Raw genomic sequence first — 23,511 nt, forward strand, 5'->3', positions numbered from 1 at the left:
CTTCCCCTTAGATCATGCCTAACAACAAATGATCAACCCAATTTATGTGGAACCTTTGATTAAAATACCTTCTCAATTGGCTTGGAAGAACATAAGGCTCATCCTCAACTAGCTCAAACAAGCTTATATTAATCATTGGAAATCCATCTGCATGCTCGATAATAGTTCTACCAAGATCATTTTGATTTGGTTGTAGTCTATACCATTTGATAAAGAAGAGAACTAATTTGAAGGAATTAAATTCATAGTCAAGTATATCAACCAAAATGCCATAGTATTGATTTTGAGATTCTTGAGGATGTAAGTTATTTCTAGATGAAATATTGATCACTTGGAAGACTAAACTTATCCCATAATCATAAGTTCTCTTCGTTTCATCAAACTATTTGATGCAAAATTTATAACCATTGCATAACATATCCTTGTAGCATTTCACCTACAATAATGTCAAATATGCATAAAATATTGCATCATGAGTTCAAAAACATACGGTTGATTAACAAACTTATAAGTACTTGGAGATCTCTTAAACCATATGTTAAATCTATTTCCTTTTGTGTAACATTGGGATCTACATTACAATGATCTTATAAAACCAATGAAGACATGGTTTCCCATTTTAATCTATGACCAAAATGTTGACTTTTTTCAATCCATACCATCATCTAGTCTTGATTGTTTGCAACAAATAAATGTATTGCATCCCTCCCTTTATCAACTATACAAAAGTAAATAGATCAATTACAATATATTTATTTTGAAGATTAAGAATTAATTAACTATAATAACATCTCATAACTTATTTCCTTTCACTTTCCTAAATCTACCATTCCCCACCAAGTACTCTCTTCGAATTTTTCAATGGAGTCAAGATCTCAAATGCAATCTATATGTGTCTTTGTTGCAGGATCCTCTGTTATACCATATATCCATCAACCATAGAACCCTTTGGACATTCTCTTTGTCTAACCAAACCCTTCAAAAATTTCAAGTTTCTCTCAACCATCCACATTGACTTAGGTTGTACAAGTCCACACAATTCAATCTCCTAAACTCGATGAATGAGGTAGTGTTCTTGTGCATTGAAAAAGTTAAAGGTAAACACTTTTGAATTTCACACATTAGTAGACAAATTATTTTCTCCCAATATTATATATCTTCTTTGTGGATTTCTTTAGGTGACAACCATGTACAAGGGATTCAATACAAAAATATATATAAATATGAGACTTAACAATATATTACTTGTTTGATATATTGAACAAACATCACTGCTTACCTCATGTATTTTCCAAGACCATATATCACTTATTTGATATTATTGTCAGTGTTGTCTGGGAGTGATATGGGTAGCACATACTGCAACAATTGTCAATTGATCATTTCATTCTTTTTTAACATAATAGAATGAAAATTGAAAGCAATTTTAAAAATATATTGTAAATAAAAAATATTGTGACTTACCTTGATGAAGATATGTCAATCATACTTTTTTAGCTCTAGCCCAAATTCACTTTTCTTTGATATGAGATTTCTTATATTCATAGCAAATCCTATAGGAAATTGAATTTTTCATTTGCCTTCTTTTATGGTATTTCTTTGTTGCTCCATTAACAACCAATGAGGGGCACTTTCATTAATTTTTTCTCCATTTCTATTTGATTCAATGATATTTTCATTGCATGCATGATTGGAATCATGAATGTCACTACAAATTTTGGCAAATTTTTCTGTCATGCCTTCCATCCAATATTTTCCACAGTATCTATTACATTTTTCCAATATGCATAATATCAAACAAATGCACAATTTTTAGCTACTCATAGTAGGTCAGCCTACTAAATTCTTTGGGATAACATTTGAGTCCCTTTGGAAGGTGGTCAATGATGCCTTGAAAACTTTCACAATCATCAATTACATAATTAGCCAACAAAACACAATCAAAATATATAATTTCCATACATAATCCATTAGATAGAGAAATAGTACCTTGAATTCCATTATATTCCAACTATTATAGGTGAGGTGTCAGTCTTCATGACTTTGACGTAGTCTCTTCTTTCCCAATGGAAAGATAATTTTCAGCACTTCAATACTTATGATTTCTATGGAGGAAGTGCCTATACTCATCAAACACATTCTTTCTTAAACTTTTGGAATGATGACATTTCATAGTTTGACCACACATTGGATATGAAAATTTTCCTTTTGTTTGAAGACCTATAAGCTAGCAATAAAATTGGATTAAATATGTTCATTTTTTGAATTAGTATTATAGCATACAACTAGATTTCAGCATAACATACAAAATAAATGTGTCAACCCTAGGGCAGCATTAGTTGTCTACACAAGCATTGCATGGAATTGAAATTTTTTTGTCCAATTGGTCTAGAGATATCATACATATTCAAACCATTCCATAACACCAAAAAATCATCAATAAGAGGTGCAATATATACATTCATATCTTTCACTTGGCACTTACCTAGTTAAATGAACAACATCAGATAATTATTGTGGTCATTTCACTCTAAGACATATAATTACATGTATATAAAAATAAAATAATAAAATACCTAGAACAATCATTCCAAAAATAATGTGCTCCCTCTTTATTGACATCCATGGAGGAAGATTATTGTTGATAACAAAAACAAACCACACTGAGTAAACAAATCTCATCTCTCCAAATGGATTGACATTGTTAGTTGCTAGAGAAAGCATGATATTTCGAGGTTCTTCGTTAGGGTGTGGCCACTTTTCCTCTATGTCCATTAATGTTGAACCATCCATAGACATTTGAATAATTTCATCTTGACTTCTATTTTTTGCATGGTAATCTATAAATTGTGCAAAGAAATTGCACCTGAACAATCATTTAAGACATTGAATAATGGGGATGTAATGAAGAACCTTGCAAAGAACCTTTTTTGTCACTTGATCATCTCAGTATCTGCTTATGTGGAATTTGGGGCATTTTGTTGCATTTTCATGTTCTTAATGATAAATAACATGATCTTTGAGACAAGCATCTATTTTGGAAGTCTATAGAATAACTAAGAGGCAAGTGAATCAGTTATTCAAGCTCTAGATGTACAAATAAAACTTTTCAAAGCTTGGTGAACCCATATTCTAAAACATATTCATGTATGCATCCATTAGATCATACAATTTTAGTTAAATTTTGTAGGTTACTGTCAAATCAACTTTGTAGAAATGTAAGCATGAAACATAATAGATTCAATAGCACATTTGACACAATGATTTTATGTGGAAACCCAATTTGGGGAAAAATCACTAGTATCATGCTACTCATTCTCACTCTTTTGAAGTGATGCCTTGTGAAAGGCCAACCTTGTTAAAGTTTAAAATACACATTATTAAATGTGACCTAGTTAGGGGATTTCAATCACCCTGTTAGAGTGAGCCTTGTTAGGGAACTTTAGATCATTCACTTGGAATGTCACCTAGTTAAAGGATTTACAAATGACTATTAGGTCAACCTTAATCCAAATTATTTACCCTAGATTAGTATAATGATTAGAAAGTAACAATAAATCTTGATCTAATAACAAATTAGAACTCACTTGCAAATTATAGATCTTTGTTTTAGTCCTCCATTCTACTTGGCTTTTACACACTTTATCTTTGATAGCTTGTTCATCCTTCAAGCATTCATACTCTTAAGCTTTCTTGATTTTCTTGCCAATAGTAGTCTCTTTTGTTCAGTCTCTAAATGAAGCAATACCTTAAACCTCTTGTCTAACTTAGATTCTCAAACATTAACCAACCTTGCTTCTAACAAGCCATCTCTATAAATAGAAAATTAAGATCTTTTTTTGTTCATCCTCTATCATCCATTTTAGGGTTAGGTAGGATTAGGTAGGATTTAATGAATCTACCCACCTTTTCATTTTAGTCCCTTCTAGAAACTTCTCCTTTAATCCTCTTTACATTTTCCTCAGAACAGTCACTTTTGTGCCACCAACTCATCATAATTATCTTCCACACACTTCACAAAATTCAAGAAAACAAAATAGCCAGCTCAGATTTATCAAGTATATGATTTAATAGGAATATAGGCACTCAACATCAATATGTTATAACTTGGCTTCCATACTATTCTTCTACTCATCATCTACTAGATAAATTGATAAAAACTATATCACTTGCTATATAATGAACTTTGACTTTTTTTGGCTCCAACTAATTTTTTGCTTGGCTTGCACTAACTTTTCTTCTTAGACAAAATTGGTAGACAAAATTCTTCTTACTTGTTCTTGTAGACTTTGTCAGTGTCCCCCTCATAATAGGTGTATAATAATCATGCCAAAGGCAATACTTAGGAATAGTGCATTCAATCTAAGGACTATTTCTCCCACCATGAGATCCATTTAATTTTTTTAACCTAGGGACATATACTTGAAATGGTCGGCATGATATGTGCACTAGGTTTCTTAATGAGTCATTATTCTTATGCTATAGGAAAGTAAAATGCCAGGAAAGAACCTAACTAGTGCTGCAAGAAACTAACACACAACTCTTTACTAAAATTAATATTGGAAATGCAATGAAATACTAACATATATTCCAACTCAGTTCACCTACTATAATTGTTCTTACAGATGCTGCAGGAACATTCACAAATTATGATGCTACAGGAAGGAACTTATAATTTCTACCTACAATACTAAAAATGTAGAAAATAAATCTACACTAATATATTCTAATCCACCTCCTAAGTGGGCCCCCTTGGTTGGCTTCTTCTAATCTACTAACATGGAATATAAACTAGGAGTTATTTCATTATGTTCTAGAAAATCATTACATGAGAACAATACATAGAACTATAAAAAAAACTCACTGCAAAAGTCAATAGTTTCTTGTCATAAACTTTCTTCTCACCTCCTAACACTATTGTTTTGATCTCTATAAATAGAAGATTGATGCTTATTCAGAAACATAAAAGAAAAACAAACTAACTTTAATTCTGCTAGAGAAAAAGGAAGAAAAGATAATAGCTCAAGGCAGGAAAAAAAGATAACGGCTCAAGGTGGGAATAATAAATTCTGCACAACCACTTTGTCACAATAAATGTAGAGAAATATAATATTTCTTCATAGCTCCATATTAGTGGTCATGTCCCTTGGTACCATTATGACTCTTTCCACCGTCGATTAACATCTTTTCTCCTCGAATGCTATTGGTTGTCTTCAATGTTTCCCTTTAAATGCGTCTAACCATCTTCAGCTCCCTTTGCTAATTAGGTTAGTTATTATGCAGAGATATTTGAAAATAAGCATTATCAAATTAAATTCAAATATGAGAACACACATTCTAATGGTTATATGAAATACTACATTATACATAATATTGGCAAAATATAACATACTATCTACCCATAGGTTAACCATTAGTTCAAGAAAAAATAGGTTCACAAATGTCTTGGTGGAAATAAAAAAGAGTGTTTAAAACTATCATAAAATAAAGGCAATAATTAGCCTCATCATCTGTCCCCTAGTAAACTAATGCTTGTACTCAAGCATTGCATTTCCTAGTTAGTGACCTGAATTCCCCAACTTCAATCCTCCTTTCCTATTGCTCTTGAAGGTGTAGTAAAATCTTCATGTTCTTTCCCAAACTTCCCTTTTGTTATCTTCCTATAGCTTTTCAAGTCTGTCAGCATTAATATTATATAGGGGCCACATAAGCATTGGAGGTTGCATAGTGAGTGGGCACCATAGTTTTTGTCTAGCCTATTTCCCCAGCTCTATATACTTTAGAACTTGATGAAGGCTGGCCTCTAAGTTGATAGGACTATGTGGCTCTGATCTTTTAGATGTCTTAGGTAATTTGGCCCACCTACCTTTAGCACCAACCATGGCTCTCTAAAAGGAAAAGTAAGGTAGGTTCTCATATTCTTCATACACCTTTGTTTTGGTAGCAAAGATTATATCTCTTACTCCCTTGTTCTTATCCCCATAAGTTAATCTAAACCAACTCCTAAGAACTTTCTATGGTTTACTGCTCTCAGCTCTTAATGGTTAGGGCTCTGTTCTTTCCTCATCTGTGTAATTATTCAATTTTCTATCATAATTAGCTTCATTATGCATCTAAGACATCAAAGCCCTTAGATGTATATCCCCTATATAGAGTAAGGGGTTCCATTGAGTTTCTACTAGAATGATAAAATTGTGCACATATAATTCACAGAGCAAGTTCTACTGCCAAGATGGAAAAGTCTAGTATAAACCATAGAAATCTTGAGCTGATTTAAATTCTACATTTATATTCTTGAGGGTTAGCATAAGCTAGAATAAAAGGAATTGTTCCTTTAAACATAGAGTGTAAATTTGAGGTGGTGGTCTACATGCAAGTGCTTGATTAGCCAATTTGAGGACATGATCCATCCTTTATTTTTGGTTTTCCAATTGCTCTTTCAAATCTGCAATTTCCTCACCCAGAGACACTATGTCTTTCTTCATTTTCTTCCTCTCCTCTTCCCATAGGGCTGCAGCAAACATATGTTGTCCAAACAACTAGAAAATAAGTTTATATAGTGTAATGGAACCATTGTCTTCTTCATAGTTTCTTTTCCTCTTCCTCTGTTCCTTCCATAACTGCCTTACAAAATATGTAAGCCATGTTGGTTTATAGGGAACTAGACCACTATTTGAATAGACTAACTCATTCATTATGGGAACTATTTATTGGCCTATTGGAGGATCATTTTGATTTTCATTTACTTCAACCCTACATTCCTCATAAGGGTTTTCAGGAATGTTTGCAATTTTAGGGTTAGAAGGAGAACTATCGGGAAAATTTTGTACTAGGGATTCTTTAGTAGATGGTTTGGATGAAGTAGATTGAGCTTCTAGTATCAATTTAGACATTTTTCTCCTAATTCAAGGACTTCTTCTCATAGGGGTCTCCTCTGGTATCATAGCCTTCTTCCTATGTCTTCCTTTTGGTGTCTCTGATACAGGACCCTGTATTAGTTTTCTTTTGTTTTACAACTGTAGGGTTTGGCTTTTCTACTACCAGAGCTGAGGTCTCCTCCTATAATTTTTATTTTCTCTTTGCTCAGCCAGAGGTAGGTTTATGAGTCTCTTGAATAGGTAAAGGCATAGTTTCTTGCACATTTTCAGCTTCAGTGTCTTGAGTGTTGTGCTTAGTAAGTTCATCAATGGAAACTACATTCTCCTTACTGGGATGTTTATTGATGGAAACACAACCCAACAACCAGAATAGACACAATAGAAAGGGGAAATTATATTAACTGAGAAAATAAGCTGGTACAAATAGTGCGGAGAAAATAAACTCAAAACATGCCCTGCGGGCTTACAATAGCATAAATCTGGAGAATATTTCTCCTTTTAGCACCTCCTCTCAAGCTCCAATCCGAACTGCCTTTTACAATGCCAGAAATCTCCTTAAATAGACCCCGAAGGATTAAGGACTAGGAGTACATTCTAGAAAGTGCTAGTAGGCATCCACCAACAAAATAGAAGGTTCCGGAAGCTGCGTTAGAAGTCGGTGCAATTCTAGAAGAATCCAGAAATGGTAGCCGAACTTCCGGGAGGCATAACTTTTGAACCGTAACTCCGATCGACGAACCGTTTACATTTTCGGAAAGCTCTCGAAGCGCTCTATAGCCCTATGGACCAGCTTTGCTCGTCCCCCATTTTTCGACCCTTTTTGAGGTCATTTAATGCCCCAAACCTGACTCTGAAGCATTCTTAGGGGGTCTCCAAAACCCGAAAAATTGCAATAACTTTCAAACCGTGGGGCCTTTTGACCTGATTCTTTTTCTGGAATGCTCTAAATCTCGATTACATTCATCTGGCCAAGTCACACCTTCTAGGTCACCAAAATGATGGTCAAATTGCATGCTCCTATTTTTTTGGGATTTTTAAATGCACTGATAGTTGAACTATGAGAGTTGGAACCTTTATTTGAGCCAAATGGGTATCCAAAAATGCAAAGACATAAAATAGAAACTAAGTCTAAGTACATTTTTTTGGGTGACACAGGATTGCCCTTATACCTCTGGATGCTCCTGCATCAGACACCCAGGGTAGATTGAAAAGTGACCCTGTCACTTTATGGATGGTAGAGGAAATCCCAAATGGGAAACCTCAGCAGCTGAAATCCAAGTTGAGTCTTCGATCGGTCATCCTTTCCATTTGACCAAATACTCTTCATACTGCCTGTTTCTGGTACTCCTACCCACACGATGATCTAGAATGTCTTCTATCTCCTCCTTCTTAGAAGCAGGAATTGGACATGGCTCTAAAACCAGCTCCTCATCAGTACCATCATCATGATACTCTGTCAAATCTGCAATGTTGAAAATGGGAGAAATGTGAATACCATCTGGCAGCTCCACCTCATATGCATTTCCTGAGTTATGTTTCTTCAAAATTTTGCAGGGGCCAAATTTCTTCATTTTCAGCTTGTTGTAAGTACCAACTGGAAATCTTTCTTTTCGTAAGTGCACCATGACAAGATCCCCTACTTGGAATTCCTTATGTCTTCTCCTTTGATCAGCCCTAGCTTTATACTCTTGATTCATCTTGATAATGTGTGCTTGGACCTCCTCATGTAGATGCTTGATGTGTTCAACAAAATCCTCAGCTTCAGCACTTGTTCTCTCCCCTTGTTCTATCTTCCTCAATTCTGGTGCAGTCCTTGGGCTATTTCCATATACAATTTGAAATGGTGACTTTCCAGTACTCCTATTTACAGAGTTATTATAAGCAAACTCTGCCTGTGGTAGAATCAAATCCCATCCCTTAGGCTTATCTCCAACTAAACATCTCAGCAAATTGCCCAGACTTCTATTTACCACTTCTATTTGGCCATCAGTCTGTGGGTGATGCGTGGAACTGAATTTCAAGTCTGTTCTCAACTTCTTCCATAATGTCCTCCAGAAATACCCCACAAATTTAGTATCTCGGTCAGAAACTATACTCCTTGGAAGACCATGTAGTCTTACCACCTCTTTGAAAAACAAGTCTGCAATATGGACAGCATCATGAGTTTTGTGGCATGGAATGAAATGTGCCATTTTGGAGAACCTATCAACCACCACGAATACTGAGTCATTACCCCTTTGGGTCCTTGGCAATCCAAGAACAAAATCCATACTTATGTCCTCCCATGGCCTTGATGGAACAGGCAATGGCTGATATAGGCCAGTATTTTGACTAAACCCCTTGGCCACTTGACAAACCTGGCAACTCTGTACAAACTTCTTCACATCCTGTGTAATTTGAGGCCAAAAATAATGTTCTCTAAGAATGGCAATGGTCTTATCCCGACCAAAATGTCCTGCCATCCCTCCACTGTGTTTCTCCTTAATCAGATTTTCCCTCATGGAACTCCTTGGAATGCACAATTGACTACCTTTGAACAACATGCCATCCTGAATCAAATAGTCTAACCACTTGGTTCTATCTACAGCAACAGGTTCTTTACAAGATTTCCATGCTTCAGCAAAATCAGGATCCTTGGGGTACAAATTCTTGAGTTCATCAAACCCAACTACTTCAACCTGCATTGTTGTAAGCAACAACTGTCTCCTACTTAATGCATCTGCAACCCTGTTAGATTTTCCACTTCTATGCTTTAACACAAATGTATAACTCTGCAAGAATTCTACCCACTTCATATGCCTCTGATTCAATTTACCTTGGCTATTTAGGTACTGTAATGCCTGATGATCAGTATACAAAACAAATTCCTTTGGCAACAAATAATGCCTCCATTTCTTTAAGGCCTGAACTATCGCATAGAACTCTTGATCATAAACAGAATACTTCTTCTTTGCATCATTCAATTTTTCACTAAAATATGCAATAGGCTTACCTTCTTGGCTTAATACAGCCCCAATAGCGCTACCACTAGCATCACAGTCCACCTGGAATACTTTTCTAAAATCTGGAAGTGCCAACACAGGCTGTTCAGTCACCTTCTTCTTCAGCAATTCAAAACTTCTCGCAGCTGCTGCAGTCCATTTGAACTCTTTTCTATCCCCTCTTATTGTATCAGTTAGAGGTGCACATATGCCACTGAAATTCTTAATAAACTTCCTGTAAAAACTAACCAGACCATGAAATGATCTTACCTCAGTAGCAGACCTTGGAGTAGGCCATTCCAAGATGGCTTTTACCTTCTCTGGATCCATTTTGAGACCTTCAGGTGATATAACAAATCCCAAATAGACTAACTCCCTTTTTGCAAAGACACACTTCTTTAGATTAATTAACAATTTCTCTTCCCTTAGCCTTTCAAAGACACTACGAATATGTAGTAAATGTTCTTCCAAAGTCTTGCTGAAAATTAAAATATCATCCAAATAGACAATAACAAATTTTCCCAAGAACTTCTTAAGTACCTCATTCATGAGCCGCATGAAGGTGCTTGGGGCATTTGTCAATCCAAAGGGCATGACTAACCACTCATAAAGACCCTCCTTGGTCTTGAAGGTTGTTTTCCACTCATCTCCTTCTCGAATCCGTATCTGATGATAGCCACTCTTCAGATCTATCTTTGTGAAGTACTGAGCTCCACTCAAGCAGTCCATAAGATCATCCATCCTTGGTAAAGGAAACCGATACTTGATGGTTATCCTATTTATAGCTCGAGAATCTGTACACATCCTCCACTCTCCATCCTTCTTTGGTGCAAGTACTGCAGGTACTGCACATGGACTCAGGCTCTCTCGAATCAAGCCCTTCCTCAACAGCTCCTGAACCTGTCTATTTAGCTCCTCTGTTTCAGTAGGAGTCATCCTGTGAGCAGCCTTGTTAGGCAAACTAGCTCCTGGAATCAGATCTATCTGATGACTGATTTGCCTTACTGGTGGCAATCCATCTGGAACATTATCAGAGATAATATCTCCAAATTCTCCTAGTAAATCTGAAACTTCCAATGGTATTTCACTACTACCTTCTTTATCTTTCCTAGGAATCAAAGCATAGCACATACGCTGATGTTTCATGCCATCTAAAAACTTCCTTCCATCAACAAGACAAATCCTAGCACTGCTACATACCTTTTCACCTTCCTTCTTCATGGGCTTCAATTTGTGGCGAACTCCATCCTTTGTCAGAGAGTATGTGTTTGCATGTCCATCATGTATTGCATGTCTATCAAACTGCCATGGTCTACCCAACAATAGATGGCAAACATCCATCGAAATAACATCACAGAGAACTTCATCATGGTAACTCCCAATTTTGAATTTTACTAAACATTGTTCACTTACCAGGACCTTATGATCATCTTTTACCCAAGAAATCCGATAGGGCTGGGGATGTTTCTCTCTCTTGAGCTTCAGCTTAGAGACCATCTCTTCTGATACCAGGTTATCAGTGCTACCACCATCAATGATCACATCACAACATTTATCCTCACACTTGCATCTGGTACGAAATAGACTCCTCCGTTGCCCTGGTTCATTCTCCCCACTTAGTAGGACTCTTTCATTTACCAAGGCCTCTCCTCTTTCTGCATCCTCTGAATGTGATGATTGTGCATCCTCATCCACATGAGCAACCCTAGCTTGGCCCTCAGCTCTCCTATCTGTCCTTCCTTGTCGTTGAGGGCATTCAAAGGCACGATGACCTTCTTCATTGCAATGAAAACAGGTACCACGGAAGCCTCCTCTTCCTTGCCCACGTCCTCTACCTCTTCCTCTTTGATTTCCAAAATCTTGATCACGGGAGCGGTTGAAACCCTCATTCCTCTGGTTCCTGCTAGTACCCTCATCTTCATTTTTCTTTTGAGTTTCATTGCAGCCTCCAGATGATCTACCGCTTCCCCTTCCTCCTTGACCGCGCCCTCTTTGTCTTCCTTCAAACCTTTTACTCAGCTTCTCTTCAACTCGTAGGGCAAACTGGTATGCTTCTTCAACGCTGGTCATTCTTACCAGACTTAATTCCTCCTGGATGCTAGGTCGTAACCCACTGATATAACGAGCAACCTTCTCCTTATTTGCTTCTGCATGCCCCGCTCTAATCAGGAGTCGGTAAAACTCCTCTGTATATTCTTGGACTGATCTTCCTGCTTGCTTTAACCCATGCATCTTCTTAAACAGATCTAGCTCGTAGTCCACAGGAATGAACTGCTTCTTCAATTTGTCCACCATGCGATCCCATCTTGTGATCTTCTCCTTTCCTCTTCTAAGTCTTTCCAGTTGAACCTCTTGCCACCAGATTTTGGCATGGCCTTTTAGTTTGGCCTTTGCAAACTTAACCCTATCTGGGTCCCTTATATCCTCATATTCAAAGTATTCATCCAGTTCATTGATCCAATCGATCAACTCATCTGGTTTCAAATTTCCCGAAAATATACCCACTTCAATTGTAGGTCTTTTCCCAAACCTAGAAATTGCCCTAAAAAGCCTTTCCTCTACAGGATTCAGAACTTCCCCGTCAACTTCCATTACTTCCTCTTCATTGTCATCCTCACTATTGTCATCTGCGGCAATATTTGCTCCTCTACGAAGCTCCTCTTGCAATGCTTGTACCTGTCTCTGGAGGGCTCTAACCTCCTCAGGATCAACAGCTCTGGCCCTTCCACCACGCTCTCTTTGTGGAGGCATCTTCTAACTCGAACCCACAACCACACAGTCCTGGTGCAAACTGCCTCACAGTCGGCGCTCTGTCTACACACTCAGGAAAACCTGCTCTGATACCACTTGATGGAAACACAACCCAACAACCAGAATAGACACAATAGAAAGGGGAAATTATATTAACTGAGAAAATAAGCTGGTACAAACAGTGCGGAGAAAATAAACTCAAAACATGCCCTGCGGGCTTACAATAGCATAAATCTAGAGAATATTTCTCCTTTTAGCACCTCCTCTCAAGCTCCAATCCGAACTGCCTTTTACAATGCCAGAAATCTCCTTAAATAGACCCCGGAGGATTAAGGACTAGGAGTACATTCTAGAAAGTGCTAGTAGGCATCCACCGACAAAATAGAAGGTTCCGGAAGCTGCGTTAGAAGTCGGTGCAATTCTAGAAGAATCCAGAAACGGTAGCCGAACTTCCGGGAGGCATAACTTTTGAACCGTAACTCCGATCGACGAACCGTTTACATTTTCGGAAAGCTCTCGAAGCGCTCTATAGCCCTGTGGACAAGCTTCGCTCATCCCCCATTTTTCGACCCTTTTTGAGGTCATTTAATGCCCCAAACCTGACTCTGAAGCATTCTTAGGGGGTTCTCCAAAACCCGAAAAATTGCAATAACTTTCAAACCGTGGGGCCTTTTGACCTGATTCTTTTTCTGGAATGCTCTAAATCTCGATTACATTCATCTGGCCAAGTCACACCTTCTAGGTCACCAAAATGATGGTCAAATTGCATGCTCCTATTTTTTCGGGATTTTTAAATGCACTGATAGTTGAACTATGAGAGTTGGAACCTTTATTTGAGCCAAATGGGTATCCAAAAATGCAAAGACATAAAATAGAAACTAAGTCTAAGTACATTTTTTTGGGTGACACAGGATTGCCCTTATACCTCTGGATGCTCCTGCATCATTTATTAAGGGTAGCCTGGGGTTGTAGGGTTTTAGCTTGGAAAAATTCTATCCATGTCATAGGAGAGGCATCCCTAGGTGATCTTTCCATGAGTAATTTAATTAGGGCATGATGGGTGATAGAATTATCCTTCCCCTTTTGGGTTTCTTCAGCACTAATGCATAACATGTTATACAAGAAATTGGGAACATTTACTGGACAATTATGCCTTATATAGCTAAGCAATTTAAAATGAAGTGCATGTAAATATGAAAACCTTCCTACATAGGTAAGGTACCTGATAATGTGCATAGCTAGCTCTTTGTATGGCAGTAGAAGAGACGTCCTTTTGCAACCTTGCTTGGCAATATCCAATTGAGGATCAGTTGGTATGACAAACTAAGCTCGGGCTGATCTTACATCATACATATTAGGACAATTTTCTCCTATTTTCAATAACCCAGTTACTTCAGCTATTCACTTTTCTATAGCAACAACTATTAAACCCCATATATTAGCTTCTCCTTCATTAAATGTTCTTGTAAACTTCATAGCTACTTCTTCATCAAATATAGTTAAACTTAGGAAATACCCTAACTAGCCACATGCATTAAATCTCCTCATTGCCTCTACATCTGAGAGTTAAATAGTACGCTCCATTTGTTCTCTTCACTGCAATTGTCCACCCATTCTACCTAACAATTTCACTCTCTCCTCTATTTGCACTATTTCCCTTCTATGAATTCAGGCTTTCAAACGTATTGCCACATTCACATTTCATTTTTTTATCTAATTAATGTCATAACAATTTTTTATGAGCAACAATAATGTGGTTTATCATGGATATTAGAAAATTGTCCAAAAATGGAATTCATATCACTTGAAAATTAAATATGGGTCATATCATAGCCTCACAGTAAGGAATCATTCAAGAATAAGGGGTACAACACCTAGACACTTGTGTACTTATAGCAATTGAGTTTCATAAAGGATGTATAAATATTTGGGAAAAATCTTCATGAATAAATAGAAATGTCATTGGGTCTTAGTAATTTCCCCTGCCCCCTACAAAATATGGATGAGTGTCCACACTTGTCAGACTTAGTACGGGGTATCAAACTGGCATAACACCGCCATCATATAGATAATATAGTATCATATATAACCAAAAAAAAAAAGTACTATAAATGAATTAAGACTTGAAAATCTTATACCTATGATTTGATTGTTGTATGTACCAAAAGTGGTAGAAAATACATCAACATTGACAGCATACATCAGCAAACTGGTGATGTTTATTGAAAGCATTGGAAAATGATGATGTGGAAGGTTGGTGGGTGGTAGGTAAAGATGTGAGAGAAGTTGGAAAAGAAGAATTAAAATATGAGTGGATAAATTTAGAGCTTTATGTGGTCATAAAGTTTTTATCATGGGCATGTGTGAAGAAATTAATATTGAAGAGCTACAAGCAAGAGGTCAGCACCTTTTGGTGCAGGAAGAGTTACCTTGTGTGCATTTGACCTTGGCTATTAAAACTACTCTAGGAAGTCCACTTTTGTTTGGGGTCATTTATATAACTTGATTCTATGAACATTGACTAATAATTTAAAATGCATTGGATCAATGGTAGTTAATTGGATAGCTCCATTTTCAAAGATGTGGTTAATTTTATATGGACCTAGCCATCTTGTCTACAGCTTGCCTCACCTATCTTTAAATCAAAAATCATATAGTAGTGCCCAGTCACCAACTTGAAATTGTTTATTGCTAATGTGGGATTGATTCCATTTCTTTCTTTGCTTCTATATAATTCTAGTGCATTCTAGAGAAGCCTTGCACATTTCATCCAAGGAATTAAGATGTAGAAGATGTTCTCTCTGTGCTATAGGAAGTTCAATCTTTAGCTCCAATATAATTCTTAAATTTTTATGTTCAAATTCAATGGGGAGCATTTCTATTTTCCCATATATGAGCTCAAATGGTGTGAATCTTGTAATAGTCTTCCATGTTGTTCTATAGACTCAAACAACTTTTGGTAATCTACTATTCCAATCCCTCTAGTGCAAATGAACTATTTTTGTTAAGATAGCCTTTATCTCTCGATTTGTGACTTCTACTTGTCCATTAGTTTGAGGGTGATAGGGACTTGATTTTCGATGCCTAAAATTATATTTTTTCATTAATTTTGTGATTAGATTAGAAATAAATTGCACACCTTGGTTAGTGACTAGTTCTTTGGGTACACTATAGTGAGTAAAAAATTCTTCGTATAGAAATTATGCAACTTTACAATCACAAGCATGCTTCATGGCTCCCACTTCAACCCATTTTGTCAGGTAGTCAATGCACACAAGGATATATGACTTACCATTGGATGTAGGATCAATTGGACTAATGAAGTCCATACCCCATTTGTCAAATGGTGTTTATGCCAGTTGTGGATTTAGAGGCATTTTCATTTGTTCTTGTTGGTCACCCCATCCTTTGACACTTGTCACACATCCTTGTATAGTTGGCTACATCTTTGTGAAGCATAGACTAATAGTAACTAGTTGTTAAAATTTTCAAGGTTGTTCTTTTTGCTATAGAGTGCTCTCCACATGGCTCATTATGACATGCATGTAGAATGTCATATGTCTCATCCTCTCTCATGTATCTTCTCATAACTTGATTAGGTCCAATGTAAAATAAGATATTATCAATCCAAGAGAAATGGAAACTTTTATCTACAAGTATCTTATTTTCCTTATAAGAGAAATATTCTAGCATTTTATTAGTTGCAATGTAGTTATCAATGTTTGCATACCATGGAGTTTGAACAAAAATATGAAATAAATGCTCATCTAGAAATGCATCATCTACTAGAGTAGTGTCATTCTCATCATGATGGATTCTTGATAAATAATTAGCTACCACATTGTATCTTCTAGGCTTATTAACAATGGTGATATCAAATTCTTGCAACAATAGTAACCATCTTGCTAACCAGCCTGTTATAGTAGGTTTTTTCATGAGATATTTCATTGTTGCATTATCAATATGAACAAATATGGGATAGCTAGTTATGAAATGTCAGAACTTGTTTAGAGCATAAACTACTACTAATAGTTCTTTTCTAGTCATTGTGTAGTTTAATTATGGTCCATGAAAGCTATTGCTAATATAATATATTGCATTTTCAAGATGTTGAGATTGTTATCCTAGAACTACACCTATGGCATAGTCAAAAGCATCTATATAAATGTGAAAAGGCAAAGTCCAATCAGGGCCTTGTAAAATTGGGGTTGTAGTGAGAAATTTCTTAAGCTACAGGAAGGTTTCATTGCATTCTGATGTCCAAATGAATTCAACTTCTTTGATCAGTAATGTATACAAGGGACTAGTTATTTTACTGAATTCTTTTATGAAACATCTATAATATCCAGCATGACCTAGAAAAGATCTTACATCTTTCAGTTTTGCGGGTATGGGAAATGTTTGAATTACCTCTATCTTAGCTAGATCCATTTGTATTCCTGCAGTTGATATGAAATGACCAATTACTACATGCTCCTGCATGAGCATGAAACATTTTTCACTATTAAGTACCAGATTATGTTCTTGACACCTTATCAGAACCTTTTCAAGATTCATCATTGCTTCTTCAAAGGTAACTCCAAATTTTGTGAAGTCATCCATATATATTTCCATACAATTATGTGAGATGTCAGCAAAGATGCTAATAACAGCTCATTTAAATGTTGCAGGAGCATGATGCAGCAGCATCCAAAGCTATAAGGGCAATCTTGTGTCACCCAAAAAAATGTACTTAGACTTAGTTTTTGTTTCATATGTTTTCATTTTTGGATACCCATTTGGGTCAAATAAAGGTTCCAACTCTCACAGTTCCACTATCAGTGTTCTAGGTTAGAGTATTTGAACACCTTGGGATACGTGTAAATGTCAAAAAAATAGGAGTATGTAATTGAGCCATAATTTTGGTAAATTAGAGGGTATAAATTAGCTGGATGAATGTAATTGTAATTTAGAGCATTTCAGAAAAAAGAATCAGGTCAAAAGGCCCCATGGTTTGAAAGTTATGGTAGTTTTTCAATTTTTGGAGACCTCCTAAGAATGCTTCAAAGTCATAATAGGGGCATTAAATGACCTCAAATAGGGCCAAAAAATGGGGTACGAGTGAAGCTTGTCCATAGGGGTATAGAACACTTCGAGAGCTTTTTGAAAATGTAAATGGTTCGTCAATCGGAGCTACGGTTCAAAAGTTATGCCTCCCGAAAGTTCGATTACTATTTCTAGATTCTTCTAATTTTGTGTTGACTGCTAATGCAACTTTTGGAGCCTTCTATTTGGTTAGTGGATGCCAACTAGCACTTTCTAGAATGTATTCCTAATTCTTAACCCTCTGGGGTCTATTTAAGAACATTTATGGCATTGTAAAAGGCAATTTAGAGTGGAGTTTGAGAGAAGGTACTGGGAGAAAAAATTATCTCCAGATTTATGCTATTGTAAGCCCATAGGGCATGTTTAGTTGTCTTTTTCTCTACACTAAGTGTACTAGCATATTTTTTATAGTTAATAAAATTTTCCCTTTCCTGTTGTGTCCATTCCATACTTGGGTTGTGTTCCCATCAAAGCATTACATAGACCAAATGGAAAAAAAAAGTATGAAAAAGTACCCCATGGGCATGTGAATGTGGTTTTATCTTGGTCTTCAGGTGCAATACTGATTTGATCATAACCACTATACCCATCTAGAAAAGAGAAATACTTTTTTCTAGCTAGAGTGTCTAGAACTTGATCTATGAATGGTAAAGGAAAGTGATCCTTTTTGGTAGCCTTATTTAGTTCTTTGTAATCTACACAAATCCACCATTCCCCTCCCTTTTTGGGCACTATAACTAGGGGTGACACCCATCTACTATCAGATATAGGATAAATAAAACCAGCATCAAGCAATTTTTGCAATTTAGTTTTAATTATTTCTCTAAGGCTGGGATTTATCCTTCTCTGGGGTTGATGGAGTGGTAGAAACCCTTCATTGATGTATATTCTATGAGTGCATATTGTAGGACTCAAGCCTTTCGTATCACCATAATCTCATGCAAAAGCCTTTTCATTCTTTTGAAGCAACTTTGTTAATTGTTCCATTTGTGTGGATGTTAATTTGGGGTTAACATGAAGATTATGACCTTTGGACAGCTCAACTATAGTTGTAGACTTTATCATAGTAGCTTCAGAAATTGCACTTGTATCTAATTCACATGGTAAAAGTTGATGAAGAATGTCTGGTTCTTTGAGAAAAATACAATTCTCATCATATTCCTCATATGTGGTGAATTCTAACATAGAACTTTCAATACATCTTTTTCTACAACACAATTGTTAGTAAGAATACTCAAAAGTACTGAATCCTCTTCCTACAACTTTAGAAAGGATTGTCTATGTAATATCATAATCTGTACTATAGATTTTAATTCTTCTTCTTCATCCCATAAATTTGGCTAGACAAATGTGCTTAAATCTAGTAATGGCTGTGTTGGAGGATACAAATAAAATTTCTTTGTTGCATGACCATTTGATATGGTGTAATGCCCCGCCAAGGGATCCAAAGAATTAATCTAAAATTTCGTAGCATCTTTTTTTTTTTAAACATGAAAGATAAACCATTTACAACTTATACTTAATAACGGAAGCAATAGCAACAATTCAAATGAAAATAAACATAACATACATAACAAGCTACATTCTTTAAAGATCCCTTAACATTGAATCAAATCTAATATTAAATTATTCATCTAACATCACATCCTTATGAAATAAAAATGATACATCCAATATTCTTAAACAATATACAAGTGTCCTTTTTGTAATTACATTTTAGTTTAGCTCAATCATCCACTGTACATGTTACAAGGTATGAAAAGGCTTGAAAGAATAAACATCCATATAAATAAAGTACATCATCATACTAACTCTAATCCATGATGCAAATAAAGTAAATGAAACCATAAACAATAGATGATACATCATCATCATAAAGATATGAAATCCATCATAAAGGATAACCATATATTACAAACATAAATAACTAAGTGCACGGTTCCTCCCAACCGTAAATAGCATCATTAGACCATCGTGGATCCTAGCCATCCCTCTGTGCGTAACATCCCAAAGCACCGAAGAGATCATCGGTATTAATATAGTAGGAATGTCACTCATAAATCATACTACATCATATGCAGAAAGTAATCTAACATGCAAGTAAAGCATAAGATAACATCATCTAACTTATGCAAATCATCAATATAAAAAAACATACCAGTAAATACATCCATCATAAGGTATATTACCTATCATAATGATCCAAGAATAGAATGAAGATAAATACCAACCAAGAATACTCCAACTACAGTGTCTCGAACGGATCTCAAATGATAAGAGTGAAAAAACACTACCACCCGACCGCATGGTACCTAAGTGGTCCACTCCCACCATGTTGAGGAGATAATCTCAAGTCTCAAATAGGCTATCAAATATCACATAGCAAAGATCTCTATAAGTCCAGGAATTCCTAAAAGTATACTAACTCAAAGGTTCCATCACACAAAACCGACATCTAATTCCCAGAGGCACACAATGACATGTAGGAAACCTACTCTACAAGTGGGAAGTGTTATTGCATATATCATGTACAAGTTACCCTGGCAGTTAGCTGAACTCCACGGGTCCATATTGATCCTTATGCTGCCACTAGTATCCTCTCATACTGACGAGGCATACTATGGAATGGAAGGTTGCAACCATGCATTCTCTCTACTCCCATCCTAGTCTGTACAAGCACTCAAGGCATGGGTGAGAACCAAAACAATTTTTTTTTAGGTTCATTTAATCCTCATTTAGTGTGTAAATGTTATCACTTATTAACCAAACTTACAATGAGTTACCCTGGAAGCCACTTAGGGCCCCGACCCTCATTGCAAGCCACTTTCCAACACTACAAGTAGATAACATACCCTAAGCTCATGGAATCATAAAATCACCCCAGTCCTATACAAGCAACTGGAAAGAAAATCCAAAAGATAATCCATACAAAGAATCATCAAATATCCACAATAAAAGCATCAAATCTCCATGAGCATCTGAAAAGCATCCATAGAAAATCATGACCACAACAGTTCTCTATTGGCAACTGAAGGCATCACTAATAATTATAATAATCATTGGTGCTCAATAACCAAAATATATCTCAAAATAAATCATAACATCCATTGGTTCTCAACAAGCAACCAAGAATATATCAAAATCATACTGATCAAAGACTCCAAAATGGTTGAGTCAAACATGTCACAACATGACATCATCAAGAAATAAATCAACATTTTAGTCTCATCATGGCGACTAGAAAATAATCTAAGGATAACTAATCAATGACTCAAAAATGATTAGCTCAAGTGTCTCAGATACATATAACTCAGCTTCACTCAAGAAGACTGATAAGCAATAACAATCAGTAATTACAAACATCTCATAGAGCATTCCATCACATAACCATGGTTGGGCTTAGAAATATCGAGACCAAATAAGATCAACATGCCATCACATCTCATAACCCCCGAGCCTCTAGTAACAACCTAATACTGGTCAACACTAGTCAACCCAAAACCCAAAACAAGAAGCATAGAGAAAACACAATGTAAACACATGTTTTGGTTTACTAAAATCATATAGTTAAATTAAGTGTAGAGGTTTTAGTTTCTATTTACCAGTATACTTCAAGTAAACTAAGAGTAATCATTTGACCTACAAGTCAACCCGTTTGTTTCTCCGATAGCATTATCCTTCCATTATTTAAAATAATATTCTAAGAATAACTTAAGGATAAATACTTTACTCATTAAACTAATCATCATTGACCTTTAATTAAATTGTTCTCTTTATTTAACTAAGATCCATATTCTAATTGATTAACTCTTGTTTACTGTTACTTCAACTTCTCAACATAAACAAAGGATCATTATTCATTAAATTATAAGAAAACTAATTTTCAATCTCCAAATAAGAAGATTATAACTCTATTAAAATGATTAATTAAATCACAATCCATGACCTATTAACATTCTAATAGTTTTCAATTAAATATTACTAAGTCTCGCCATTAAAATATCCTAAGGTCATTATTCAAGTCATCAGAATAAGACTTATCAACTTCACTGTAAATACTTAACAACTTCACTAAAAGAATCATTATTAGCATATCAATTAAAACTCTATTACATAACTTAATTATTAATTAAATCTAATTAACTCTAATTAATTTAATTAATAATTTCATATCCATGGAAACGTTCCAATTAATATCAGTTGACTAATAACTAACTATAATTTTGTAAGTTAAAAGTCAACTATAATCTAGTACACAAATATTCATATTCATAGTTCAATAATAATAACTTATTAATATTTAATAACAAGCTATATTGGAAATCTTATTAATAAATCTATAATGACCACATTCGTCATTCTTTTAATGAATACTAATATTTCCTTGATAAAACAATTAAAACTCTATTATCAATTAAATCTAATTAATTCTACGATTAAATTAACTAGTAGCTATGTCAATAACGACATGATTATTAGCAGATAATAGTTTCATTCATTAAGAGTCAACTATGTATCATTCCATCAATGTTCAAATTATTACTTTACTAATAAAAAGTTATAATAAATCTCCAATATTAATATCTCAACTAAATACCTCCTATGTTGGTTGATAAATAGATTAATTATACTTCTTCTACTATTAACTAATCTTAATTAAATTAGATTAGTTAATAAATCATATAACACAAATGCATAAAAATAAGATTCTACTAAGGGAAGATTGCAATCATATCTTTAATTCATTCCATGCTTTGATATATTATTTTTGTGAAGTTTAAGCATAAAGAACTCTTGGTTATGGGAAATGGAGAAATATTTGTCTTTGAATAAAACACTCCCCGTACGAGGGCCATATCTCCCTAATGAACTATTGGATTGGGCTGAAATTGAAATATGTTGGAGAGGGCCAAGTTGCGTCAATTTTGACTAGAGTGATTGAATAAATTCAATCACAATAAAAAATTATGAATGACTGAGTTCAGGTCTATCCAAGGGGCAGCAATAGGGCAGTTTGTGATGAATTAATAATTTCTCCTAAAAGGTAATTGTTCTCTAAATTTATCCATTCATCCATCTAATAGGTTTTTCCGTATGCATCTGAAAATATAATTTGATAGAAAGATTACATCTAACTATTCAAATTTTCAACTTAAAATTTTTATTTTTATTTCAAATCTTGTCTATCTAATTTCACAATATAAATTTGAACCCAAACCCGATTCAGATCTAATTTCTTTCTTAAATTGAAGCTAGGGTTTTCTAATGAGTTCTCTATTGATTTCTTCTCAACCAAAAAAATATCTAGATTCCAATTTCAAATTATAGATTCAATCATAGAGAATATTCAGACACATGTAACAGACACGATGAAGACAGGAAAGGAAAGTGCAAAGGAATAAGCGAAAATCATGAGTGCACCTGGACACTGATGCTAATTTTCCATGCCTCAGAAGTCCATATAAAATCCCTTCCTTCTCCAACATTTGCAATCCCTCCAAGATCCAAGCCAACCAAAACCTCCAAGTGACTAAAAGTGCTAGAAGAAGCATAGAAGCATGTAGAAACATGTGAGCATATAGAAGCATATGAGCTTCTCAAATGCATGTAAGCTTTGAAGCTTCCATTTAGGCTTGTCCAAACACACTAGGAGAGCCTCTATTTAAAGACCTCTAAGATGCATCTAGAATGTCTCTAGAAACAACTAAAAGATAAACATGACAACTAAGCATGAGTCTTCTCCAACCTTCTAGATGAGTCATAAGGTTGTAGACACCATGTGCTCAAATAATATGCTAACTCTTAAGTGTAGACAA

Source organism: Cupressus sempervirens, chromosome 3, assembly GCF_028749045.1.
Source record: "Cupressus sempervirens isolate cs-2001-9-10 chromosome 3, ASM2874904v1, whole genome shotgun sequence".
Lineage (NCBI taxonomy): Eukaryota > Viridiplantae > Streptophyta > Pinopsida > Cupressales > Cupressaceae > Cupressus > Cupressus sempervirens.